The following is a 27,273-nucleotide window of genomic DNA, read 5'->3' as shown; positions in this document are numbered from 1 at the left end:
CGCTACTTGCAAGACAAGTGCAAACACATCGAGGGGCTTTACATCTAACTCCTGGTTAGCTCACCCTACCGAGACAACCAGGAGTTAGATTTTTCACCAGAAGCTATCTGTGCGGGGCAGTATCCTTTCCGGCGGTGCTCTACGCTGGCCAGGTCATGCCTTTCCCCATTTGTACGGCCCATAAGGTACCATGGGTGACCTTTGTCTGGCGGTCAAGGGCGGAGCCAATAAGGCGGACAAACCTCCACTGGAGCAAGGAGCGGGGTGGGCTGGGCCTAGCGAACGTCGCCTTGAAGCCCAACGCTTCCTTTTCTTTCGAGACCACAGCGACCCCATCATTCGGGCTGTCTTCCATTACTTGGGGATCGGCGCACTGTCTCAGTGGCAAGTTTTGGCCACCACCCTCTCGCAGTGTCCCGGACAACAACTTTCTACCGAGAGATCACATGTGCTGTATCAACATTACAGGGCCTCTTCTCGTGGGAATTCCTCCTTCAGTGGGAAGGAAAACAATTTGCTTGGACACTGTTGCGTCAGTCCTGCCGTCTCCGCTGTATCGCAGCCCTCCGAGTGGGCCCGTTAAAGAACGACGTTTTACACAGCGTCAGAGGGCTTCCGGTGTCATTAGCAACGAAGGATTTGTTTTTTCGCTTTCACTCGGGAATGCTTCCCGTGAAAGTGACACAATAGGCAAGGTTCTTTTCTTGTCCCATGGTCCGTCAACTGCCACCTGTTCGGATACACGGAGGCACTTCGCCACTTCTTCATCGAGTGCGTTAACGCCGCCCTTTTTTGGGACGAGCTGCAGACTTTCTTCTCTTTGAGACTAGACATTACGTGGACCGACCAGACTTTTCTCACCTATGTCAGAGAACGGGGGACTGAGAACCTTTGGAGCGTGATGGTGGAGTGTGTGCCCTGGTAGAGACCAGCGTGGAGACACTTCGTCAACATGATAGAATGGGCCATCAATGTTTTCGGAGAGGATGAGGGGTGGAGCGACCTTATTGGGACTCACTGACCAGGGGTGGTTTGGCAGCCCAAAAGATTAATTCCCGAAAATAAACCTTCTTTTGAGCCTCAAGGTACTCCAAGGTCCCTGGCAACGAACCCACCCCCCCCCCCCTCTTAAATTTTATTGTTGTCTATTGTTCTTCTTTCTTAAAATATGTTTTTTTTTGTTTTTTTTTTTTTAGATATGCATCGCAACAGTGCCTCTCTGTCGTGACGAGAAAGTTGTCGGTGCCAACTCTATGTCCGGGTCCGGGTTTTGGACAGAGGCGCGGTCACATTGAGCCAGAGAACGCGTTTATGCTTACCACAGCGGGAATGCGCATGACGGCAGGATGTGCTATGAATTTGAGCACCCTTTTTCTGTTGTTTTGGTTTTATTGTATGCGGTGCTGTGCGGGTAACTTGACCTAGAAGACTTTTTCGCGATAATGAACCTACTGTATCTCACACCACTGTAAAAATAAATAAATAAATACTGTCTTCCAATTATGTGAACTAGCTTGCTGCTCAGACTTAATGAACCCTGTATATGTACATACTGTAAGCAAACACTGAGAAAAAAAAACAGAAAGGAAGAAAGGAAGAAAGCTTCTGGTTAGCTCAGTTGGCAGAGCGCTCCACTGGAAATGGAGGGGTCCCGGGTTCGATACCAGGACCAGGCGGGTTGTTTCGGTCGCGCACCAGTCACCTAGATGCGTTTTGTGATTTTTGTTTGTCATTTGTCCCCCTTGTTCACCTTCTCCAGGGATTATTATCATCACCAAACTGAGGAGTCAACTTATTTCAGAATGATTGAAAAGCCACATAAAGATATGTTACATCAACTATTATAAAAAAAAAAAAAGTATTTTTGAGATCATTTGTTTTTCAAAACTTTCAATTTCTTGTCACTTTTTTAACTCTAATTTGCATAAGCACGGCTTGTGGTGACAAAAAGTATTAGGGAAGCTGTTAGTTAATAAGAAAATACCTCGTTTTCTGTCGCTTTCTGCCACCATTCACTTAATCTTTGCTTGGTAATCTCTACTGTCTTGAAATCCACACTTCCTTCGCTGTCTCTAAAACCCAATGACTTTATTAAATCTACGTTGTCTTCGGTAGGCATAGGGTGAAGCCCTTTGCAGTAGTGTATCAAGTGCTCAGCCGTCTCGTCCTCCTCTCCACAAGCAGTGCACACTGTATCCATTTCCTGGTACTTCGCTCTGTATGTTCTGGTTCGCAATACACCCGTCGTTGCCTGAAACAACAATGAGCTTTCCCTAGAATTGCCATAAAGGCTTTCGTTGACAATAAAGGCCCGTTCACACTCTTGCGACCTCTTAAACCTGGGTTCCTTAAAACTTCTTAAACCAGAGAACACACTGGCGCCATCTATTGGGACGCAGTGTAAACTCGGCCTGTCCGGCATATTTTTTTTATTTCTCGCGTATTATCCTTTTTTTCTTGGCTCGAAAAACTTTTGTCAATGTTATAAACGAGCCTTTCTATGGGTATTACGCAGATTTGACCTCGGAAATCCCGCAGAACCTTCGCTCTTGTGAAACGCAGTTCCAGGGTCACCGCATAGATGGCGCCACAATGCCCAGTGTGTTCCCTCATTCTAAAACATTTAAGAAGTTTTAAGAGATCTCGTCTCTCTCAGTCGTACTCGGTCGCAAGAGTGTGAACGGGCCTTAACTGTTTTGTTTAATCTATAGCTTTCCAGAGCCGTCTTTGTCTGCATTCCCTCTAGCCACCGATCTCTTTCTGTGGCCTTAACTTTCTTCTTAACTGAGACCTGCTCTTCCGTAACACCACTATAGCCTAAAAACTTTCATCTTAATTTCTTAGTGAGCTGTCCCCACTTTTTTGTCTATACTCCTCATGTATAAATAGCTGAAAACCTTTCGTGCCCATTGCTCCCCATCCATTTGCCTCAACCGATCCTCAAATTCTATCTTGCTCACAGCTTCCCTGCCCTCAAATGACGCCCATTCCACGCCTCCTTGTACTCCCTGGTTTGGCGTTTTGCAATGTGCCCCCGACGAGATGTTTTGGTGGCGCTACCTCGCGGGCGCCCTTCAGTGACGGAGCTAGTAGGATGCGAGCAGACGACGCGCTATGTCAGAGCATGGAGTGGCTATGTTTTTTCGCATCTATGCCGATTAAAAACGGTTTCTTCATTAAAGAATCAAGTATGACGTTTTTGTGAGTAACCTTTCTAAATAATAACAACACCTTGAAGTTGCTTTTTATATTCGAAAACGTACAATGTTCCAAAACAAGCTTGGAGCTCAACATTACATCTTGCGCGGCGTGCATCAGGGATATTCACAGCCCTTCACAGCCTCTCTGATTCTTGTTTTTGTCGGATCTGTGGAGGCTGCTGTTGACAAATGTTTTGCATTCTCCATGCAGAGTAAATGACGTGCTGCCTCCCTAGCTGCGCACGCGCGCATTGTGTTGTAAAGTGCCGCACACTGGTCTATGCTACATTCAGCTTACCGATTCCGACGCTTCTATTCAAGCGTGATTCGACAGTTCCTGACGAGCAAATGCTCGTCAGCAACTGACGCTTAGCCCCTCCTGCATCAAATACGTCGGAAAGAAGGTTTTCCCATTGTGACTTCTGCTCAAAAGAAAACCATAGATTTTCATAAATTCTTAAATTGTCGGACATAGCCCGGCAAATTCAGGCGATTGATTAATTTGTTCTATCCAAAGATCACTAGAACTGCTGATAAATTTAAAATAGCTCCCTGAGAAGCGCGTCGCGCATTATCCACCATTTGGGTTCCCAAAATTAAACATATAGAAACGGTAGTGATTCATATCAGGTGTATACCTCATTTTTTAAAACGCTGATGTGACATCGACTTACTGGATTTAGGACTTCGATCGCGAGGGGGCCTCGCACGCTTCGCGTCGACCGGGTGAATAAGCAGGAATTTAATTGAAACGACTCCGGAAGCTAGCCACCGCTTCTTGCTGCCAGTTATTGTAGGAAAATCTTTGTTTACTGGTTTACACAGTTCAAAAAGGAATAAATTCGGAACTAACAATAAGATACCAGCAGTCAGAGAACACATTGAAGCCGACAGCATACACGGAGTCGCTTTCACTGAAGTGTTTACTACCCACGCGAGAGGTTTTCGAATTTCGCTTTCCTATTTTCAATTTGATGGGACATTTCTTTCTCAGTTTTATTTTGTCTGAATCATAAAAAAAATATATATATATATATATATACACCTTATTCGCCGGGTTAGATATTTTAGTGGGGTGAAGCGCTGGATATTCTATTTTTATCATCCATCTTTTTGTTATGGGGTACAAAACAGCACACCACCATCCCAGCGCTTCGACACCTCAGCGCCAAAAGTGTTTGTCAGCACGACGCCACGGTTTCAAGCTTTGATAAAATGTCCTACTACAGATGTCAATCCACCAAATAAACACAAGGCGTGAAACAGGCCGCGCGTTACCCAAAACGCGCATGAAGCGAGCTGACGAGCCGAGGGATCCAAGATCTGCGCGGTCTGTCCCAGTCTGTCCTACCCGTGACGTCAAAAACGATGATGATGATAGCTAGAAAAGCGCCCCCTGCAGTTCGCGCACGCCGCTTGGCGGCAGAAAGGTACTTTTATGACGTAACGACTGGTCGGAGGTTGTTCGTGCTTTCTCGCGTTTAATTACATACTCGGGAAAAAAGACGAGCGTGATATTCAGATTCACGGGATAAAAATACCCTAAAATTCACCTCTAACTCGTTTTTTTTTCTTTTTTTTTTTATCTCAGTCACACCTAACCGCGGTTAATTAAGTGTGCCCGTGCAAATTATTGCATAAGTAGTTTTTATAAGGACCGTGCTAGAAGACATCAACAGAAGACCGAACTTTTTTTCTTTCTTTTTTTACACGTGCGACGGTAAACTTTTTACACCTTCCCGCAAATACACCACCGAAAAGAAAAAAAAAAAAAAAGAATGTCGAGACGAGGAACGGAACAGTTGCTTCACGGAACGCCGCGTACGCTACGCAAATAGCGCCGACACCTCGCCGCAGATAGCGACGACGACGACGACGTCAGAGAATGAATGCAGCACAATCGCGTTCCGACAAGGAGCACACATCACTTAAGGCTTGGGATGACGTCACCGGCTTGTCCTCGTTCTTGCCAGGGTAGCGCCTTATCGGGACGCACAATGAGACGCGAGCTGGGGTGTATACACAGCTCTCGTTTCATTCGCCACTCGAGCATACGGTGGTACATCGAGCATTTTTCAGACTGTGCACGAGTCGTCGTGCACACGTAGAATTCATAATTCCCCGAGTTCCACTAGAGCGGCAAACAAAAAGAAACGACAGCGACAAGCCTCAAACACGTGCGGTATGCTTGCGATGGTAGTATCTTTGGCAGGCGTTTAGTCGTTCGGTGCTCGTGAAGTATAAGCACGATTGTTTGCAAGCCTGCCAAAGATACCCTCGCGTGCATGATGATCGTGTTTGAGCATAGTCTCCTTGATTCTACAAAGCCTGTCAAGTCGCGAAGGACTCTAGTTTGAGGCTTGTCGCTGTCATTTGTTTCTGTTTGTCGCCCTAGTGAAACTCGGGTATAATAGACATTCCACCGAGACCCACTTAGCCATTGCAAAATGACAGCCAATGACAACTTAACAAAAGCCGGGTGTGGCGAACACCGAGCACCAAATTATCATCACTCTGTATTCAACAAAACTGCGGTATATTAACCGATAAAAACGCCAAAAAACAAATCACGGAGGAAAAAAAAAAAAAAAAAAAACAACCCCCCCCCCCCAAAAAAAAAAAAAAAAACAAACGTGAACGTAAGAGGCTACGACGCGGCTGCCTTTCGTTCTTTAAGTTGTCGGTTTCTAGAAGCGGCTCAGCAAAGCGAGAAGCTTTGTTATCGGAGGACTTTGTTTAGTTGTTTCTTGTGGGTTTGTTTAGAGAGCGAGTATTTATAGTCAAACCCAGCAAACCATTTTCAAAACCTCATCAAGCAACACTGGCCATCGCCATTTCTGGGGCACAAAGCGTGTGACTGGATCCGAGTTCTCGCCGAACGCTGACGTCACACTCGTGTCCAATAGATGCTCAAAACACGTGCCCAAACAAGGACGAACTCGGATAGTTGGTGAAGCAGCTACTAGATGGCGCGCAGTTCTGAAAAGGGTCTATGGGCGTCTGGTGCCTTCGCTGTATATTAGACATGTAACCGGTGCACCGCATTGCTACTCGGGGGTCTTTAGCGAGCGACACACGCAGTATTGACGCACGACCACACGCCGGTATACGAGGCTCATCCAGGTCAAAACAAAGATTAAATGTTTTTCTTTCGCAGTTTGCATTACGCCGCGGGGCGGTGCACAGCAGCCAGACTCCGTGTGTTCCTGAGGACACCCGTCTCTCTGTCCCAGTCTGTCCTACCCGTGACGTCAGAAACGATGATGATGATAGCCAGGAAAGCGCCCCCTGTAGCATCTTTATAGATGCTGCTGTGCCCAAACCAACGTTACTAAAACACTCAGTTAGGAAACTCGCCGTCGAAACCCGGGCCGCTGGCGTCCACGAAACCGAGCTAAATGCGACAACAGCGCCACTCCTTATCATTTGTCTGTACTGTGGTCACCTTGAGCTTTTAGAAAGCACGTTTTTGCGTAAAAACAAACGGAAAAGACTCTTTCTGTATGAAATTTATTGGAGTTTTGTGCAAAATGAAGGGCGCGTGATGTTTTCTAAAATCTTTAGTTTGCAAGGTTTTGCGGCACAATTATTATTGTTTTTATACAACCATGCCTCAGCGGTGCTTTCAAGTAGCGCGTCCCGACCTAGGTGCATTCTGACTTCGGTAGTAAGACGCGGCACGACCGCTGGGGAGACGGGGTGGCAGCCTCGTAACCTCTTCCGCTGTGTCTGTTTTGGCGCCAAAATGGCCGATTAGAGCCAAAATAGACGTCACGTGCAGTTCCGGGAGTGGCCGCTGCGGGAGAAATGGCAGCGTTGTGTTCGCTATTAGCTCGGTGCTCGAGGACAGATCGGGGACACTTTTTCAGAGGGGTCTCTATGGCAGTTTCCCAACTGAGTGGTTTAGTAACGTTGGCCCAAACGGACACCGAGCGACGTTTGCTTATCTGCACTCCAGGCTCAGCAAATGTCAAGTAATACAAACAATTTTTTTTTTGTTGCACTAAATGTTTTTATGAAGTGGTGAGAAGTTATATAAATGCGATTTTTGCTGCTTGTTCATATGGCTCTACTGTAACCATTACTATTATCAAACTAATTAATTAAAATTGTTTATTTTATTTTTAATTGCTGTAAATCGGATATATGTTTATATTACAAACTTTGAGGCGGTAGTATGCCAAGGCTTTCATTTTGTATTCCGCGATATTCGTCCCGAATTTCGCGCTTTTATCGGGCTAATGTAGCAAAGTTCGGTTATAGTGCCGACTTTCGTGGGTTTGCCGGATCGAGTGCAAAAAAGTCGGATTAAATATCAAATTCCGGGGCAGATATCTCGCCGGTAACACGAATTCTACGAAATGGAACAGTCTTGGCATACGACCGCTTCGAAGTTTGTAATATAAACATATATCCTAATTACAGTAATTAACAAGTTAATTAAAGAATTTGAGTTCATTAATTAATAGTATGGGTTATATTCCTGTCTAATGTCAGCCGAGTCATATAAACACGCAGTGAAAACCGTATTCATATAACTTCTCCCCTTTTAATAAAAAAAAAAAATTGGTGCAGCTACAAAAGAACACAACACCCTGTATAGCTTCTCCAAATCACCCTCCCCCCAATAAAATGACTGATTTGATTCTCACCGCAACAAGCATTCGCATGTATACCTCTCAGACAGCATCGTTCTAGTGCGGTACTCTGGTTGCAAAAATAAATACAGGAATCGCGAGAACGTCTATTCTTTTCCCTCTACACGGTTTGTATTGATCCATTAAAGGGTTTGTATTGATCCATTAGAGGCTCCCCCCCCCCCCCCGTACTTAGCGTAAACATAAAAGAAAAAAAACTTACATAAGTATGTCTACTTTCTTGCAAACCACTGGGGGAGAACTAATCGCTGTAATATACGGCGAAAGACAAAATATGTCGACCTAAAAGAAGAAGAGGAAAAAAAAGACAGCTTGTTTTGTTACACTGCATGACGCCTAACCTGGTTACGTCGAACTCAGTGTCATAGCGCAGAATGTATTTTTATTTTCATGTCTGAGCACATTCGCCCTCTGAAGATTGCAGAGATTGACTCCTCCAAGTGCTTTGAGGGAAAGTATACCCACGCGATTTCTTAGAGTGTAACGTTTTACTTCAAAAACGTCAAAAAGAAAACAGAAAAAAATCTTACCAGTGAGCGCTACCTCTTCATAGGCAGGTGAGTTGATCATGGGGAAGCCCTGCAAAGCAAGAAGAAGAAAAAAATGCAAAGGTTAGGTTAAAGAAAGAAATCGATAGAACATAAATATACAGACCCGAAACTACTTTGCTAACATTTTGGGAAGCAAATGCGAACCTCAGGATCGATCCACATATCCACAAATAACTGCGTAGCTTTAGAAACGCTTCGAGGTTCGATGTCGAATATACATGCATGCTGACGTAACAAGGGACAGACGCACGTGGTCGCCATTCAGTTTATAAACTGAGATTACCACGCAGGGGAAATTCAGAAACAGTCGAGGTCCGAAACAAGTGTTATACATATATATATATATATACCTATATATCACGGGCACTTTTTGGCTTTCGGCGGGTTCGTAAAACTTTGATTCATTTGATTAAGTACGGTTCATTCACCTGCATATGTTCGTTTGCACACACACACACACACACACACACACACACACACACACACACACACACACACACACACACACACACACATATATATATATATATCAGCATAAAAATCCGAAAACCAGAGTGCAGCCCATAACCTGTAACGAAACACTAACCGACCAACCGGCTGGTTATGTTACTATTTGGAAAAATAAGGGTCTGTGAGTTCGCTTTCCTGCAGAACACGACACAAGCAGTTGCGGCAAACAGTACCAGGGTCCCAGCGAATGATACGATGAGACAAAAATGGGCGTGCGCAGAGGCAATGATTATGACGTTTCACTTCTTCCTTGCTGTGATTGGCTGTCTTCATGTTCTAAAAAGTTTGAAAGGGCATAGAGCTATCAAAAGACATTGCCAGGAGGACGCACCCACTTCTTTATATATATACAACGATAACATTCATTATCGGGTGACTTCGAAATATTAAAAAAACAAAAAACAAAGTCGCGCGCTTCTCGTGGTATAGATATGCGCGAACACAAATTCGTCGTTTACCTGCTCATACAAAGCAGCGATAACGCCGACTTTTACGGCGCGACTGGTTGCCTCGGATAAGTAAATACAACCTGACACGTAGTTTTAAAAAAACCTTTCACTTGCAAAAAAACAAAAAAAAAACAAAAAAAACGGCAATCGTTTGATATTGCATGTTGTCTGGGGCTCAAAACACTATGCTCCGTTTCACTCGGTAAGTGTCCAATAATCCTATGTTTCTTTTTTTGTTTTTGTGCGTGATTGAGTTTAGCCGGGCAAAGGCACAAAGACGGCGAGTGTCGTGACGAAGCCCTTTTGGCGCTGCCTGATTCTCGCTTCATCGGGCCCTAGCGGTCGGCTGCGGTCGGATTTAGCGAGAAACGGAGTCTCTGATGTTACGTCTCCAGCTTTTAATTTCGCTTCTGCTCTGCGGTGTCCACACGTGAAGTGAGGCTCGAAGATTGATCGGCAGCCGCTCCTTTGGGATCGGGAAAACTAGGTGCCGTTCCCGTGGATTCATAGCTGTGAGCTCGCTTCACTTGGAGAAAGGATTTAAAGTGCCGTTTGGCACGCTTCAAACTGATGACGTCGGCTCGCTCCGTGGGACAGTTAGTGCTTTCGCATTAATAATAATGATAGCAAGCACCGTTTGTTCTTTGTCCCTTTTGTTCCCCTTCTCCAGGGCTTACTATCGTTATTATGTCAAACACACACACACACACACACATATATATATATATACAGGGTGAGAATGAGACTTCAAAATCGTCGATAAAAGCAATCCATTTGAAGTCCTTCCGTTTTTTTTTATGTTATCTTTTTCGAGAGCAGGATGATAATTCACGAAACCGGTACAATCATCTAATAGAAAAAAAAAAAAAAAAAATAGAGTAGAAACATTTTAATTAACGCGCATTGGGTACTTGCTGTGTTCTGGTCACTGAGATTCGAAGGTCTGTTACAGCTAATCTTAATTAATGGGTAGCAAAAATAGGATCCGTACGTTATCGCTCAATTTCTAACAATAAAAAAAAACTTTCACTGTGTTGTGTGTACGTTTAGACAGCGGGACGTTAGCTGCGGCCCCTATGGGCATCTGGTGCCTCCTCTGTATCCAGGACATTTTAATTTTATACCGCTGCTAACCCGTGCGGCCTTTAACGCGCACCCCGCAGTAGCGATACCCGACCGCACATCGCTACGATACGCAGTCCAGGTCGAAACGGGCATGGACGGGGATTGGACTCAGGATCCCTGGGTTCTGCAGCGCGAGCCTTCGCTCCACGTGCTCCGAGCTGCGTGCGATGCGTGAGCACACTCGGCCACCGATCCCCGCCCCTGACAATGCACTTGCATGTAGATAAAAAGTAACACGAAAGCGTAATGAACAAAAACCAAGGCACTGCAACGGCGGCATGCGACCTCATGTCGACTGCTATATAGACAGCGCGTCCATTTACGTTGCGCATACAGTATATATTTGGTATCCCTAAGAGGATTCCCGGGGAAAACTACGGGACGTCGATGTTGCGCTAAGAGATTTATGGCGAAATCCGCAGGTGGATTTGGAGCGAACGGAAAGCGCTCTGCGCTCGCGCTTTCGGGGCAGTAAAAGCCAGGTCGCGGGCTCGCACGCGCACAAAGACACGGAAAAGGGGGGGGGGGGGGGGGGGGGGGGGGGCGGGCTGTTAAGACCCCTCGAAATCCATCAATGGATTTCGCCATTAGCTCCTTGAAAGTGCCTCTTTTCGGGGACATAGGACACTTTTCCCGCGTTCACCGCCATTCCGGCCTTGTTTGTGTACTCGCGGACAGGTTAAGAAATACAGGGCGTGGCCGTATGTTCACGTACCGTACTTTGTGTTTCTAATCGGTTAATGCTCTTTGGCCGTGGAGCGAGCACAATAAGCTACTCCCTGAGTTTCTTAACATGTCGGTGACTCCGATTTCGATCGAGACGATGCGAACGCTCGTGGCTATGAAAGTGGGCAATGCGCGCGAACGATCTTCCCAAAACTGTATGCGGAGCGCAAGTTCGTCTGCTTCTTGCACGGGGGCTGCGACGAAGTCAGAACACCCAGTTTTTAATCGCTAATTGAAAAAAAAAAAGAGGGTCGACCTCCAGGCATCTATCTAGCAATGGGGTCCTTTCAATCAAAGCCAATCCGAGGTCGGCGTCATTCTGACGTAACCGCAAATCCCGCGCAGGAAGCAGACGACGTAACGTACTCTCCGCATATCTTCGATCTAGCGCGAGCTGCAGGTGTCGCGCACCTTTCTGCGGCATTTCCGAAGAGGGGAGGAGTGCGCGTGCGCAGGGGGTGCCCAAGCACGCGCTCCAGAAAATTGTCCCACGAGCATGGCAGCAATGCGAATCGCTTGTTCTTCGCCTGTCGTGTGATTATGGGAGAATCTCTTCAAAAGTCAGAAGAAAGTGCAGGACGCAAAAAAATGCACCCATCCACACGTTCAACTGTTGCACTATTCCGGAGACCATCGCAGCGCCAGAAGCCGGAAAGCTCGAAAGGTATATAAAGGCCGTGATCTTCAATATTCCCACGTAACGAGCTTGCGAACTTCTACTCACGTGAGGGTGAGACAGGACATGATGAGCACCAGCGGAGTATCCCAAGCACAGTTCCCTCACTCGCAAGGTGATCGCGGAGATTGGGACAACGAAGTGGGCGTCACTCGAGGCGATCGCCGATCCACGCGTATGCGACGGCAACAGTCCCGACGTCCAGGAGCACCTTCCACACGGTCGTCGAGGCTTTAGCACGCCACGCTACGCGAACACGACGGGACGCTTGTCCAAGTGGGTTTTATTCACGGTGCGAGTCTAACCCGGTACGGTGAAGAAAGAAATAAAAAAAGAACTGGCCGAAGGCGTGCGCGTGCAAGGCTCTATCGACGGCCGAGTTTCTTTCGTTATCAGGTACTCTGACGACAACGCGGGAGCCCAGCGATAGCACGCTCGCCCCAACCCTGCCACGAACGCTCGTGGAGAGCTGCATGTGCGAATGCACGGAAGCTATTCGACGACGGGGCGTTAACTCGGCCGCATTTGTGGGTGCCGTGAGTTACTGCTGTTCCGCTGATAGCGGAGGCTCCGGAGCTCAGTCGGCCTGAAACGCCTGGCTGTGTACATTTGTGCGCGGCCATTGTGAGACTCGTTTTAAATGGGTCCCCATCGTCACTGACAGGGTAAGAGACGTATGTACTGCCTTCGATCATCTCGGCATCCTTTGTTCGCAATATTTCGATGGTGTCATGGTGTGTTTCTTCTACTACGGACCTGATTGGGACAAATAGTGTTATTAAATAATAATAATAATAATAATAATAATAATAATAATAAAATTGCCAGCGACATTTATCTTTGAAGTCCTGGAATCCATAGAATGCAGTATTTAAGCACTGATCACTTAAATTTGTTTTGAAGACATTGAACAGTAGTATTAGGGAGTGAAAAAGAAGCTATATTTTTATAAATTTTCCCGCTAGAATTTTCTAACTAAATTTAGCGGGAAATGCACAGATAAAAGAAACAAATGGACGGACTGACAGACAAATATTTGGGTTAGTATGTGCCGTTAAAAAGTATTCAACGCCTAAGAAAATCGTCTTCAAGCCTCCCTTAGCTACTCCTCGGCCCACTAAAAAAAACAAAAAAACAAAAAAAAAAAACGAGGTAGCGAGGCAGTTGGCTCGATCAGCCAGGCGAGAGTTCAGCGACGTGAGCACGTCGAACCAAAAATGCGGGCCCGTTTACGCCGGCACATCTGTTGCGGCCACCGACGAACTCAATGGACGTCGCATGGGCACTCGGAGCTACTTTGCGAGCACGTTTCCGGCATTCAGCTGCAGCTGCGTTCCTCTTTCAAACAACACTAAAAAAAAGAAAAACCCTTCCGTGCGTCTGTGTGGTACACAGATCATTCTCACTTGGGTCGCGTGTAGACGCTAATTTGGGCTTCCCTCGAAGTCCTCTGTCACGCAAGTATAACAGCGAGGGCTGCGGAAAGACGTTTGTTGCACGTTTGCTTTCTTACACATTAGGAAAAAAAAATGAAACCACGACTTTGTCAACGATAACTATTGTTATGAATACCTTATACCGCTTCAAAGAGGACCAAATCGAAATCACGCATGTATGTGCACAATAGCAAAGCGAAGTTCTTTAATTGGCTTATTATTGTGGTTTAGGACTAAGCGTTTTGAATATTTACAAACCAACAAAAATCAATGTATTCCGAATATTATAGGATGGCAGGGCGGTGAGGACAAATGTACGCTAAAAGAACGCTGTCCATGCGCGGTTTATTTCGTCTTCTCGTGTCTCGTATGTTTGTACTACAGAGTTGGCGAGAACGCAAACTCTGGGTAATACAGGGTAAAATAAACAATTACTCGGAAAGTTTTGTTGTCAATTTTATTTATGAATTAAAACTTCAGTTTATTGCGCGGAATCGAGATTCAAATAGGACATCTCCCAATTCAAATCAGGCGCACAATGTGAACTGTCTCGTGGGGACTTCTCGAGATGGCTAGAGCCGCTCATGTGAGAACATAATGCACACTCATGTATTGTGCGCAACACCGAGGCAACAAATGTCGTAAATTGCATTCCGGTCTCCTTCTACTAAACAAAAAGCTAGTTAATGTCGCTGCTTCCGGCAGATGTTCCTGGATGCTATGGCTAAAACACGTGCGCGAAAAATCATCCCAAAATAGAAAGCAATAAAACTCGGCATATGCGAAGATAGTTTTATACCATTTTCAAGAAATTAGCGTATTTACTGCGCAGCACAAACTTCAAATATATATGGTCTCGTTTAAAAGCGTATTCTCAATTTCCGCGCCGCAAATACCCTCGTGTAGTTCGACTTAAAAACAATTTTTTTTTTTTTGTGCGTGCTATTTGTCTGGTTTTTTTTGCATATGTGTTCTAGTTCATAATGAATTCGTGCTGAGGGATAGCGACGAAGATAGCGAGCAGCGTAACATAATAAACCACGTCCTGTATTTCTTAAACTGTCCGTAACAATAGCCATGGAGCAACCCTGCAGACAAACCTGTCCAGTCCGAACAATAAAACGAGCCCCCCCCCCCCCCCCCCCCCCCCCCCTCCTTCTGCGGGGTCTCTCGCACCACCAATCAAGCCGTTCAAAAGGCCAAGGCCGTGCCGCCAGGTTTCATCCCTGGTCGGTCCATGCAAGGAGAACCGCACCCATCGGCAACCCTTTGGCCTTTGCTGCCTCCGCGTGGTCGAAAACTGGAGGGGTGACACAAGCACCCAGAGTGCCTATCTGCACGCCAGATTAGGTTGGGCGGATCGAAAGCAAGCGGCAACCGCTGGTTTTAGTCCCAAGACGTTTGAAACACGCGAAAACCGCGGTGACTGTTCTAGAGTCGCTGTATATTTAAGAAATCTAGGGCGTGGCGACTCCCGAGCATTTGGTTATGACTTCGAGGCAAACCAAATTACGGCATTGGCCGAGAAGAACGCCGAAGACCAAATCAGGAGACGAAAGGTATGCATGCACATAATCAGCCTCGTCCAACGTTTCGTATAGGCTGCTGGCGACTATACGGCACGCAGGTTCGACTGTTCTTTGCGCACCCCGTGCGAAATTTGTTTACCCCCCATGCAGATGCGCCCACGTGTTTTTGTCCCCCCCCCCCCCCTCCGACCTAAACCAATGATGGCCCGCTCTTGGCTACTTCGTCACAGTGTGTTCCCCGAATGTTGTTCATGTCGCCCTCTGATTGGTGTGTTTATTTTACGTTCCGGTGAGCCAAAGACGCAATTTGAAATACTTGCTCGCCGTATAGACCAGGGGTGGCCAGAGTGACACGGGGTTAGAGCAGCAGACAAAACTACAAAAAGTTCAAAGAGCCGCAGGGGAAAAAAAAAGGGGGGGGGGGCTATTTTTAACAAGAAACGATATGAAGGAATCAATCCTGTCTAAAGGAGACGCGTATAATTGTTGACTACAACCAATAACACAAGGCACTCCGAAAGTTTCTTTAACCGATAACCAAAAATGAATATATGGTTCGCTAGCCAGTCACTGCCCCTAACGCCTATTATGCGTATAAGTTTCGAAATTTTTTTTCCAATACCAATAAAGGAAACTGGGTCAGTGGACACATATGTGTCAAGAAGCAGTTCAGCTGTATGTAGTACATAGTGTAGCACAGGGCCGTACCCAGAAAAAAATTTCGGGGGGGTTTTCGGGGACAACGGCGGCCACTTTGAAAGTGTCTATTGTCTTATTTTCGCCTATGAATCATGTGCATCGGTGGCATATAATGGAGAGTTACAGAAAACCGGAGAACCGGTCCCGGTTTGGTACCCGGTAGCCGACCGGCGCCACTGCGCGTGCGCAGAGGTGGAGATTAAAATTGGCTGGCTGCCAGTGCACCGACCAGGGCCGTACCCAGAAAAAAATTTGGGGGGGGGGGGGGGGGGGGGGGGGTCAGAACCCCCTACCCCCAGCCCCCCCCCCCCCCCCCCCCCCTGGTTACGGCCCTGGTGCAGCAACAGACTGCCAAGACTGAGCTTCTTTTTTTAATTTAGAACCCTTTTCGGGTTGGGGAGACAGAAGGGGAAGGGGGGCACGCTTGTGGCCGATTCACACGACGGACTGATCCGTGGATGGATTGATCACGTGACGACATGTTCGTGGTTCGTCCGTCTCCCAAGCGCATCTGCACGGGGGAGACGACGAGAAGACAATAGCGAGGCATTGGCTTGTGGCATTGGCTCGAGAAGGCTTCGGCGTGGAAGCGACGAAGTTCTGGACTCGCGGAGGGGCGTTTGGGGATACCTTCACGCACTGCGCGCTCGTGCACAACACTTAAATACACCACAGTCACAAGAAAGGTCTTGCTCGGTGAAAGGCTGTTTAAAAACGTGCAAGAATTATCGCGGCGAGCCAGCCGAGTTTCGACGGAAGCTTCTAGACACGCACCCGGAGGGGTACCGGAACCTGCGTCGCGTCTGCCAGGCACAGTTTCTGCAGTATATTTCAAGCGTTGCACCAAGTTTAGAGGTTTTCTCTTTACCGTTTCATGAAGATAGTTTACTATTAATATATTCGGCTGGTCGTTTTCGAGCGCTCCAGTCCCCTGAATCGGTTCGGCGAAATCCGGGAGTGCCTACTAATCCGAGCTAGAGGAACGGCGCGCCAGCCGAAAGCTCGGCCACTTTTCCGACAGCCCATGGCACCGATACGGAACCGGATACTGAAAGCAACTTCCGCAACCGCTCCACAGCCATAGCGCAAGCTACCGCCCAACGCGACAGGTTTTGCCAATACCATTCATCGATCCAACGCCACAGCCGTACGTAAGCATGCCGCCATGCCCTCACGAAAATAGGAGCCTTCCATGGCTGCGGTTCTCCGTCAAGCACCAAGCACCTCCTGCATTCGCTGCACAGCACACTGGGATGGGTGCAGCATCCAAAAGAGGCGGTGTTCGGCGCTTGGCCTCTCGGCCGTATGGGCTTCTTTCTCTTTCAGCCCAACAGCGGAAGTGGCTGAAATCACGTGACCGGTCCTCTGGCAAGCGCTCCCACAGTCCCACTTCGCAGTTAGGGTAAAGCCCCTTCATGTTTGAAAAGTAGCGCAAGGTGTTTCAATGCAAGAGGCACGTGCAACGTGCGGCCTTTGGGAAGATCATGGCGGCACAGCGCAGCATTGAGCTAGATTTCAGACGCCATGCTCCCACAAGCGGCGCGCGGCACGTGTCTCGAGCATTTCCACAACAATTAATGGCGCCACTTTCCCCAGCATAGAGAAGCTTTAAGTTAGAGCGCCTCACAGCGCTACGAGTCAGAGGACTGCGTGATCCGAAAATCTGAGGGTGCTCTGAAAGAACAAGCTGAACGATTTTGACCAACGAAATGAGCATCGTCCTTTCAGAGCGCTCTGAGAGCCTGAAAAGCAGCCAGCTGAATAACTTATATTAAAACCTTTTAACACGTGCGGGTGCTAAAGAAAATTTTCTTGTCCGTAAAGGCTTGTTCACACAGTCCCGTTTACGTACTTACGTTACGAAAGCTTGCGACAAAAGTTACCGGAACATATGTGCTTCATAATAATCGTGGCTATAGCAGTTCAAAGAGATAGCCACGTGACACCCGAGAGACGAATGTTTCGATGACTATACGTAACGTGTGAACCAACCTAAAGTGAAAAGCTAGTCACCTCGGTAGAACCATAGGTATAACTGTCTTTAAGGGGAAAACTTTAAATGAACCGCTGCTTGCGTCCTATGGCGACTTCCGGCTTGCAAGCCTGTCGAACTTGCTTATGTTGCCTTTTCTAGAAAACATAAATGCTACCCGGACAACAAAGTTGGAGATTTAGCGTCTTGGAGGAGAAGTTGGTTTACAAGAATATTCGAAAACGTTGAACAAATCTCGCACTTCTTGTTTTTCTTTTTCTTTTTTTTTTTTTGCGTTAGCTTGGAAAATTGGTAATTAAATGTTTCATCGACGTTTCAAACAGCGGTGTTAAAAGTGAAACACATGTGAGCCAAACTCGCGTCGCACCAATGCCAGCAACGGTTGTCATGGTTACGCCACTCACCGGCGCGGTATCTGCTCTCATGTGTTTCACGCTTTAAAGGGGACATGAATTGATTTTTCAATTTCTTCCTCCTTAGCTTTCCTCCTCAGCTCAAAACAAAATGAAACATCGCGCGGTCGTGACGTTCTTGGGCACCGGCGTGATGACTTCAAGCTTCCACCGTCCTTTTTAAGCACACCATAGAATGATTGGGGGTTGTGTGGATATTTAGACAGCTTGTAGCTTGTCAGCCGTTTCAAAGTTGGGACGAGTCACTCGCTGTATATGAGAAATCTAGCCAGTGCAGTACAACCGCTAGTCTAGGGTCTTTAGCCTGCATCACGCAGTAGTGTGATACAATACCGCACGCCGGTACGACGCTCATCCAGATCGAAATGGGCAGGGGTGGGGATTGAACTTCTGCAGTGCGAGCTTTTGCTCCACGTGCTCCGAGCTGGTGTTCGCTAGCCTACTCGGCCACCGATCCTTCGACACACACAACATAAAACCTGTCTTTCTCAAGGAATGATAAGTGCCGTCAGGGCACTCATTGGTCACGAAAAATAATCCAAATATTCGTCGATAGATTGACTGTTGACGAGCGCATACGTCCGAGTGACGCAGTGTTCGTGTCCAATACGTAAGCTGGCGTAGGCTGACGTGCTTTGGGTACCGCGGATGCATCACAGTGAAGCTTTTGTTCCGAAACCCAGGCTTTTGACTTTCTACACTATTTGTCCTAGCCCACTAAACGATATGTGATTAGTAAGATTTCAATCTAAACTATTTATACCAATCTGAAATTCATTCATGGCCCTTTCAAGGTGGGCTTCATTCATTATTTTTATGAACCGGAAGTCCGCTGGGACTTGGCTTGGACCAATGTTACTGGAGCAAGCTCAGTTCCACAGCTCCGCCTGCGACGTGGGCTCAGTGGCGGTCACAAGAACTAGCAGCGCTGCAGTCGAGTCTTGCTTCCGGATTGTCTAGCCCGCCAAGTTTGAACAGCAGTACTTGAGCTTGGGCGAGTTGGTGATTCATACTAACACTTTACAGCGCAAAAAAACAGACGCACACAAAAATAAATTTCAAACACTCAAAGAAAGAACACTCACAATGCGCTGACTATGATCTCTGTGGTGTATTACGTACACTTCATCTTCGTCATCTTTTTTTTTTTTTTGTTTCTATTATACACATGGAAATAAAAAAAAGGAAGAAAAGAAAAAGAAGAGGACGCTCTCAACGCAGTGGTAGCAGACAACGCGCGAGACAGGGAAGCAAGATCCGACTGCAGCGTCGCTAGTTCTCGTGACCGCCACCCATGGGCCACTGGCCTCTGCAGGCGAGAATAGGAAGCTGCGAGGCTGAGCTTGCTTCAGTAACGTTGGCTGGGACGTCAAAGAATGGAGCACCGCCGTATATGAAAGATTTTCTTCACTTTTTGTCTCAAAAACTAAGCTCTAATGATTAAAATAAATTTTATAGTGATAACTTATAGACGAAAAGAAAGGTGCTCACACCAGCAATTAAAGGGGTCAGGAAACGATATCGGGTTGGAATGTTCATAACTCTGCGGAGGTGTACTGGTCCTAGTATGCACAGACCGCCAGTGATTTAGAAGCTTCTCTGTCGCGGTGAAATGGCGAGGATAAAAGGAAACTATTTGTTTCAGTCTTGCCTTCTCAACGCTTGATGACTTAATTGTGGGATCAAAAATGATCGAGACCACCCTTCTGATGACAGTCGAGCGCGCTTATGGATTGGACACAAGAACTGCGTGAGCACTTGACTTCGGCACGTAACAATAAAAAATGCCTCGGCGGAAACTCGGGTAGTGGCGCGTGTCGAATAACCGAACTCTAACAATGTCTGGAGCTCAGCACGCGTTGTCTAATTTGCCTACCCCGGCGCGTGGGTATGATTAACGTAGGCGGCATAGGGTAAAAAAAAAAAGTCAAATTTGTGGGTTTTACGTGCCAAACCAACGACGGGCATATGGCACGCCCCAGCGGAGGGCTGAGGATTAATTTGGACCACCTGGGGATCTTTTGACGGGCAACCGAAAGCTCGGTTACACGGCGCCTCCTCCGCAAAAGGGTTCGTGTAAAAACTTCGCATCGCATAGACATACGACTGGCGCCGTATAAATTCCTACCACGCAAACTCATTACCCCGTAGTATAAGTTTTACGTTTGAGAACAAGACAGGTAGACGCTATCACTGATTGACTTAATTAAAGAAAGACCAATGAGGGGCATTCTAACCGCTTCGTAGAATAGTGTACGCTTTGTAACTTGTTGTGTTGATTTTAAAAACAGAAAATAATTTAGATGTATGCAGTAAAAACTAAACAGTAATATAAGGACGACAGAGGATCGCTAAGAAATCTGATGATCGAGAAAATCCCGGAGAGAGGTTGCTAGCCAACTAACCCTTGAAGGCTTGTTGGCAACGTTGTTACTGTGTTATTATTATTATTATTTCTTTTTCATTTGGCTCGTCTTGAGTCATTGCGTCAGCAAGCGGTAAATGTAACCTTTCAGTTCAAGCTTGCAATCGTCACCTCCCTAACCACCTCATATAAGAAAGAAAGAAAAAAAAAAAAAAAAACGAAAAGTGCGAAAAAGAGCTAATTTTAGCAGCAAAAAGAAAAACAAGAAAAGGAGTTTCTTACAAGTTTTTGCTCTGTTAAAAAAATGTATTACCGTAACGATTTAATTTAAAAGTACTACAAACTCCCTATAAAAATCTATGGTATTATTGAAAAAAAGCAGGGCCTTTTTTTTTGTGATCGACCGCTTTTGCTTCCCGATAGTATTATTATGAAAGACTGAATTGTTGACCCGCATTTGGGGTGTTCTGAAGCAAATCGAGGAAATAATCGTGCTGCCCACTGACACATCGCGGGTTCAAGCTCCATTTCAGCTCGCTTGAATGTGGTCGGGCGCAGGCTTTAAGTCGCAGGTAATCAGTCGGCACGAGTGCAAACCCGGCGGGGGAAGAGGGGGGGGGGGGGGTTATGGTGAATCATTCACACGAAGCGTCGACACGACACTCGCCGAGACTGAACTATCTCGTTATTCGTACGGCATATCTGACTTCCGACATACCCCCGTGTTGACACGAGCGACATTCTTAAACAAAAATGGGGGGCACAGTTTGCAACACATTTTGCTGGACGTCCAGACCACGCATTCTAAGATATCCAGTGCGTCTACACTTTCCTCGCAAAGCACTTGGCAAGACCGATCGCTGTGATCCACAGAGGTAACTCGTGAAACAACAAAACTACCACATGCTCGAACCAAAAAAAAAAGAAATTAAACTGTTCGCGTTGTGGCAATACAAATAACACTCCAAAGAAAGAAAAGAAAAGAGGTTTGTGATTTCGATTTTAAGCATGACACGAATACAGCTAATCACAGGCGAACTACAAAGGATTTCAACCGATGACGAAACCTAGAATACAATTAGACAAATAAACGAAACAAATTGCGGTGTGCGTCACTTGTTCATTGTCTCCGAGCACGTTGCAATTTTCAGATTTCAATGTGTTCCGATCTTGTTCCTTAGCTGGGATTGTACTGCCTCCGTGTTTTGATTGGCTCTCCATGTTCTAGAAAAAAAGTGAACTCAGATTTCCTTCAGAGCGAATATTTTACGTGCTTACGTCATGCTCAGTGCCAGAGCACGCTGATGTTGTTGTTTTTCCCCTCGCTCTAAACATTTTGTTTTTCGCTTCGTCATTCGCCAAGCCTCCGCCGTACACTGCAGCGGTCAGCTCTCCCAAGTGCTTTGTAAAAAAGCCAACCCACCGGATTATTATTATTTTTTTTTAGAAGTGCGGCGTTCGTCTGTGCTTAACTCACTGAATTTTAGGAAGGTGGCGCCATCGCCTTCTTTGCGTACTGGCCAGACACAAAACGTTTGCCAGGTGATTGGCTGATCACTGTCCGTTGCCATGGCAATCGCCAATTTGGACCCCTTCATATCTTCGAAGCTTCGAGAGGGTCGTTCTAAACCAGTTGCACCAAGATCGTCATGGAGCATTATCGCACTGAAGGTGGTCCTCGCCAATATAAGTATTTCAAGACAAAAAAAAATCATAAAAAAAAAATCAATGTCTTCAAACATTGACACCGCATGTGGTGGCGGTACGAAGATGTACGCTTGTTTTGCCACTGTGGAAAGCAAAATATCGGCATACAAGAAACGTCTATATAGACCTTTCCAAAAAAGAGCGTGTGGCTGGTGCAATATTGAGTGTTCGTGCGTATCGCGCGTGCTTTCTTCGCTTTCCGACGCGACGAACACGCACGTGCTGGGCTGTGAAGATCGCACGCTAGACTGGGATTTTGTAAACATTGAAAGGTCTATACTCCGTTCACCTTTAAGCTGTGACTAGAAGCCCTCCGCCTTCAGCGCGAGCTCGCTGGCTCCCGCAGTGCTTTGGTTGCGCCTGCTTGCGCGCTCACACTTGTGTTAGCAAGGCCAGAAAGCTCGCGGTGAAGGCGGAGCTTCTCAGCTTGAATGGAGTATATAAAGTTACCCGTCACATGCAACCAAATGGTATTGGCTCGTCAAAAAGGAAGAGGTCTAAGAGAAACTACTCATTTCCAGAGCCAAAATGGCGACTATGCAGGGAGCTTTACTTTCTCAGGATCTAGTGACTCTAGTCTGTGCGAGAGCAGAGGTGCTGTTCGCGCACGCCGCGCGGGCGGGTCTCTCCGCTCTGCAGCTAGAGTGCCTCGCCATGTCGCCGGGGCGACGGCGGGGAGTCTATTCCTAGCCGCGAGTCTCGCCAGCTCTACCAGCGAGGAGCTCCGCAAAAAATAGAGGAGCCGCCGGTAATTTTAGCGGCGCCTACAGGCGGCCATTGCAGGCGGCGGCGGCAGCGCACGAGAACGCCACGAGCGCTCGCTATAAAGAGCCCAAGACTTCAGAGAGGCTGCAACTCTAACCACTGAAAGCGTCTGCAATTTAATGGCGGATGCCTGCCGCTCCAACTGGATGCGCTTGCGTGAGTTGCTGCGTGGAGAGGATACTATAGCGGACGGAAAGGCGGAGCCGAGCTTGGAAGACGCTGACACTCGATCGATGCTTCCTCCTCCTCCTCCCAGCTTGTATCGCAAAGGCGGGGGCCCTCATACATCACCACGCGACTCGATCGAGCGATTCGAAACACTCACTAATAGACTCCGTTTCACCTAGGGTGCCTCAATGTCCTTCTGTTTAGGGTGATGCCGCCCTTTGTAGTACCCGATGCCGACAGCACGCGCTCACGGGTGAGATACAAAGAAATCGACGAAAACAAAATGTCGCCATAGCACAGTCAGCGCCACAAACGCGTGCAGGGACACGTTCTTTCACGCGCTTCTGAACAAAAAATACAAATAAACGAGTGGGACAAAATGGCGAGATGCCATCACCCTAAGCAAAGCGCACATGAAGGCACCCTAGTTTCACCTTAAGTCCGACTGCCGCAGCCGACGCTACGAATCCAACCAACTGGCGCCAATCATCGCGACGCTCATCGTCTGCGTTTGCTATCATCTTGAAGCTAAACCAATAACGTATACAGTGAACGAGCCGTGGTCCTGCGTTTTCTTTTCTTCTTTTATGTATGAGTGCCTTAGCCGGTGATATAGCAAATGCACAAAGGCGCCGTGAAACTGCACAAAGGCACCGTGACACGAAGACACGCGACAAACGCACAGAGACGCCGTGAGCACCGTGACACTGTGCACTTGCCGCTGCTCGATTGGCTCCAAAGGATCGTTGATGGTAGTCGTAGTTAAAGTGAAACGGAGCATATATACAGGGTGTCTCAAATTGCGGCCCGGCTATTTAAATCGACCGCAAAATTCGGTTTCTTAACCTATCGCGGTACGATTTTGTGCAGCACCACCTGTGCACACGTGGTGCATTTTTCTATAAAATTTGCAAAGAGCGAACGTACTTAAAGAAAAAAAAACAGACAAAAAACACCGGTCTTTAAATAATAGGGTGCCCTATTGTTTGGAGACCTGTGGGTTTTTTCTTTTTTTTTTACATTTTCCTCAGGTCGCTCTTTCCAAATTTTATAGAAAAAATGCACCACCTGTGGGCAACGCTGCGCAAAATCGTAGCGCGATAGGTGAAGAAATTTTTGCGGGGAATTTGAAGAGCCTGCCGCTATTTCATCCACCCTGTATGTATGCACAATAGTGGTCGGATCCCGCTGACGACTCGAACTCGCAGCTAAGCCTAACTGAGACCCTGCTTGGCCTTTATAGCTAAAGGTGGGTTAGGTTTACGGATATTTAATCGTGACGGACGACCTCGCGGAGAATGCCACTACGCTGAAAATGTGGAGAGGCCGGGAGACTGGCTTGCGGGCTCGACTGTTGTTTACGCGGGTGTAGCGAGAAGCTCTCGCACGCAATGAATTGATAGCGGGAACAAACTAAACAAAAATTGGCGACACGGTTCGTTATGTCGAGCAAGCGTATACGCCCCGCTGCGCAAACACGCGCCCCACGTAAGAAGCGCTGTTCCTCGTGAGTTCATCTTCCGCTTCCGAAATCGATCTAAATTTAGAACCTATAATATACGTACGAAAAACGCACTCGTGAGTTTGAGCTCCAGCAAATCCAAACGAAGGCAAAAAAAAAAAATGCAAATGCAAGCAAGCACGACAACAAGCGCAAAGCGCGACACTTAGCACGAACGAGTGATCACGAATATTTCCGGTTTTTGTGTGAGTGTTTGTAACTACATCTGCCTAGCAAATTGCAAAAAAAAAAAAAAAAAAAGCGCCGATCTCGTGTTTGAGATGTGTGCAGTATACACACATCCCGACACTGCTAACGCAAATCAACGTCAGCCGATTTCTTTTTTTTTTTTTTCATGTTACATAGAACAAAACTGTTGCCGTCAAAACTAAAAGCGCGAAGTGAAGTGCTCACTCGGTGCGCTAACATAATCGTTAGAAAATGGGTGACCGTCAAAAGTACGCGGGCGAAAAAGAGCTAATGTCATGTCCATGACAAAAGCGTCGCGCAAATGTACAAATACATACGCTGGTACGAACGCGTACTCTACTATCGCAAGAAAATGAGCGCACATGTTAGCTGATGACGCCATATTGAGCGCCATTTTTGGCTCGTGATATTCGCTGTGCTCCGCATCAGTTCAAATATGAAACGAGCCGCTTGTTTGCCGCTCATATAGAATTACTCTGCAGGATTATCAGTTCTCGTAGTGTAATTCGTCGAGCCAACAATTTTGAAACGTGCTAAAACAAACTAAAAAAAAAAAAAGCAATTTTTTAAACAAGTAATAAATAAAAAAAACTTGCCGCCAACGCATATCAATATAACTTCAGCGGCCACGTTTCTTTTACACATTAAATATTCAAATTCATTTCGTTACACCCTTTTTGCTTCTTCGGGTTTAGTAACTCGCGTTTTATCAATTTATAATGCATACCATCGATCTTCGGCTTTTTCTTATCCACTTTTTTTTTGTTTCTTTCTTTGCCTTTACACGGTTTACAACTGTAGCCATTATAATCATTCAGCTGCCGTGTCGGCTGTATAATAAAAAGAAAAACAAAATAACCTATTTTCCGTTTTTTTTTTTTCATTTTTAAAGTGAGAGTGAAAACTCTCACATTTATTTTACACACCTGCCTCACATTCTACGCCTTGATCAACTTTGACGAACGCCAGTTCTGTTTTACCATGCTCTCCTTCCGGTAAGGCAGGAAGAGATGATCAGAGGTAATAAAATGCCAGGATAAATTAATTTAGAGTGTCACCAGGACGCACGGGCATTTCCCCTTTTCCCGTAATTTACGATACAACAACAATGGCACCGGGAAATGCAGGTAGACATTAGTAGGCCGTTATTAAGCTCTTAACGTGAAGCGACAAATGCAATCCCATATGACTCTATGCTTTTACCGCGAGAAGAAAACCGGCTGATGTAATGACAGACTCCCCAAAAGCGGACCAAAAATTTTCTCAAAATATTGCTATGCTACAGTGCTGTAGGTGCCCCCCCCCCCCCCCCAAAAAAAAAAAAAAAGTAACGAAATACGGTATTCGTTAATTTTAAATAAAAGTAACGCGTTACCGTTCTACGTTACTTCAAAATAAAAGGAACGTGTTACCGTTACCGATAAAAAGTAACGCACGTTACCTTTTAGGTATAAATTAAAACGTTTTACTGTCTTGACGTAGAGGTATGCGTAAGCGTCGTATTTCACGAAACATTATGTCCGCGCAGAAACAAAACGCAATTGCTTCATCTTTTCTTCTTTTTTTTTCTTCACTGTTTTATCTAAATACTTACAAGAAAACACGCAAAGAAAAACTAAAAAAAATCTAAAAAAAATCACATGGCTTGGAGCCCAGAAACATGGAAAAAAATTGAAGTGTAATTTTTTCTAAGTCTTGGGAAGAAAAAGTAACGAGTAACCTAATTACGTTACACGTTACTTGAAATGAGTAACTTAAGTACGTTACCCGTTACTGTATTTAAAAAGTCACGAGTACGTTACTATGTTACCAAAAAAAAATAACGCGTTACCAGTAACACCTGTACATGGAACGCGTTACCGCCAACACTGCTACGCTGTGTACTAAAAAAAAAAATAAAAAGTGCATTAATACTTTTGCCTTTTTTAAATATGAGGTGTAAAAATTAGGCAACCTATTATTTATATGCAATACCCTATTACAAATAAACGTACTTTGTTATGCGGTGTCGACCTAAAATGTATAACGTACCGGACGAAATTCCGAACCAGTTTCGGGATGACACTGGTATTATTAAAACGTTTTACAACCTTCTACCACAGCCTCCCGTTTTGATGACTAGGTGCTGCGATTCCTTTAAATTTATAAAAAATAACCATATCTATTTCGATAGTCTCGAACCTCGGTAGCTTTGTGCTGCCATAGCTATCTGTCAAAGCACGAAAAATGCGCCAAAATGTCAGCACCAGCCGGCCTCCTCCCCCCCCCCCCCCCCACCCCCTTCCCCCCCTCATGAACCTCTATAAATAAACCGTGAAAACGTTCGGCTAAAGTCACCAATAGCTCGGAGAGTTGCCCGGTTCTATATGTTCTTAAGTTTTGCTCATCGATTCCTAAATACCGATATGCAAGTCGGGGAATACTTAATAAATAAGTATTCCCCGACTTGATAAATAAGTATTCCCCGAAAGCCCTTAATAAATATAAACAGCTTCTTTAGCTCGTATTTCATGCTAGCTTCACATGTAAACAGATAAAAAAGAGCGTAAACAGTAATACAGTATTTCACAAAGAACTATGGATTTCGACGAA

The 27,273-nt window shown here is 46.1% G+C and overlaps 1 protein-coding gene across 21 annotated transcripts in view; it reads right to left on the bottom strand.

Moving 5' to 3' along the window:
• LOC8037831 (plasma membrane calcium-transporting ATPase 3) overlaps positions 1–27,273 on the bottom strand; it is a 393,495-nt gene that overhangs the window by 118,935 nt on the left and 247,287 nt on the right. For 17 of the 21 annotated variants that reach the window (XM_040501873.2, XM_029992241.4, XM_040501879.2 and 14 more), the window contains one exon: positions 8,389–8,437. The gene's annotated coding sequence lies outside the window, so the exon portion shown is untranslated. Of the gene's footprint in view, positions 1–8,388; positions 8,438–11,943; positions 12,287–27,273 lie in introns of those variants that run through there. The other 4 variants (XM_040501891.2, XM_040501874.2, XM_040501880.2 and 1 more) reach the window with 3 other exon arrangements.

Source organism: Ixodes scapularis, unplaced genomic scaffold (genome assembly GCF_016920785.2).
Source record: "Ixodes scapularis isolate PalLabHiFi unplaced genomic scaffold, ASM1692078v2 PGA_scaffold2__306_contigs__length_199485367, whole genome shotgun sequence".
NCBI classification, from domain to species: Eukaryota; Metazoa; Arthropoda; class Arachnida; order Ixodida; family Ixodidae; genus Ixodes; species Ixodes scapularis.
This window is presented reverse-complemented; position numbering and strand designations above follow the sequence as displayed.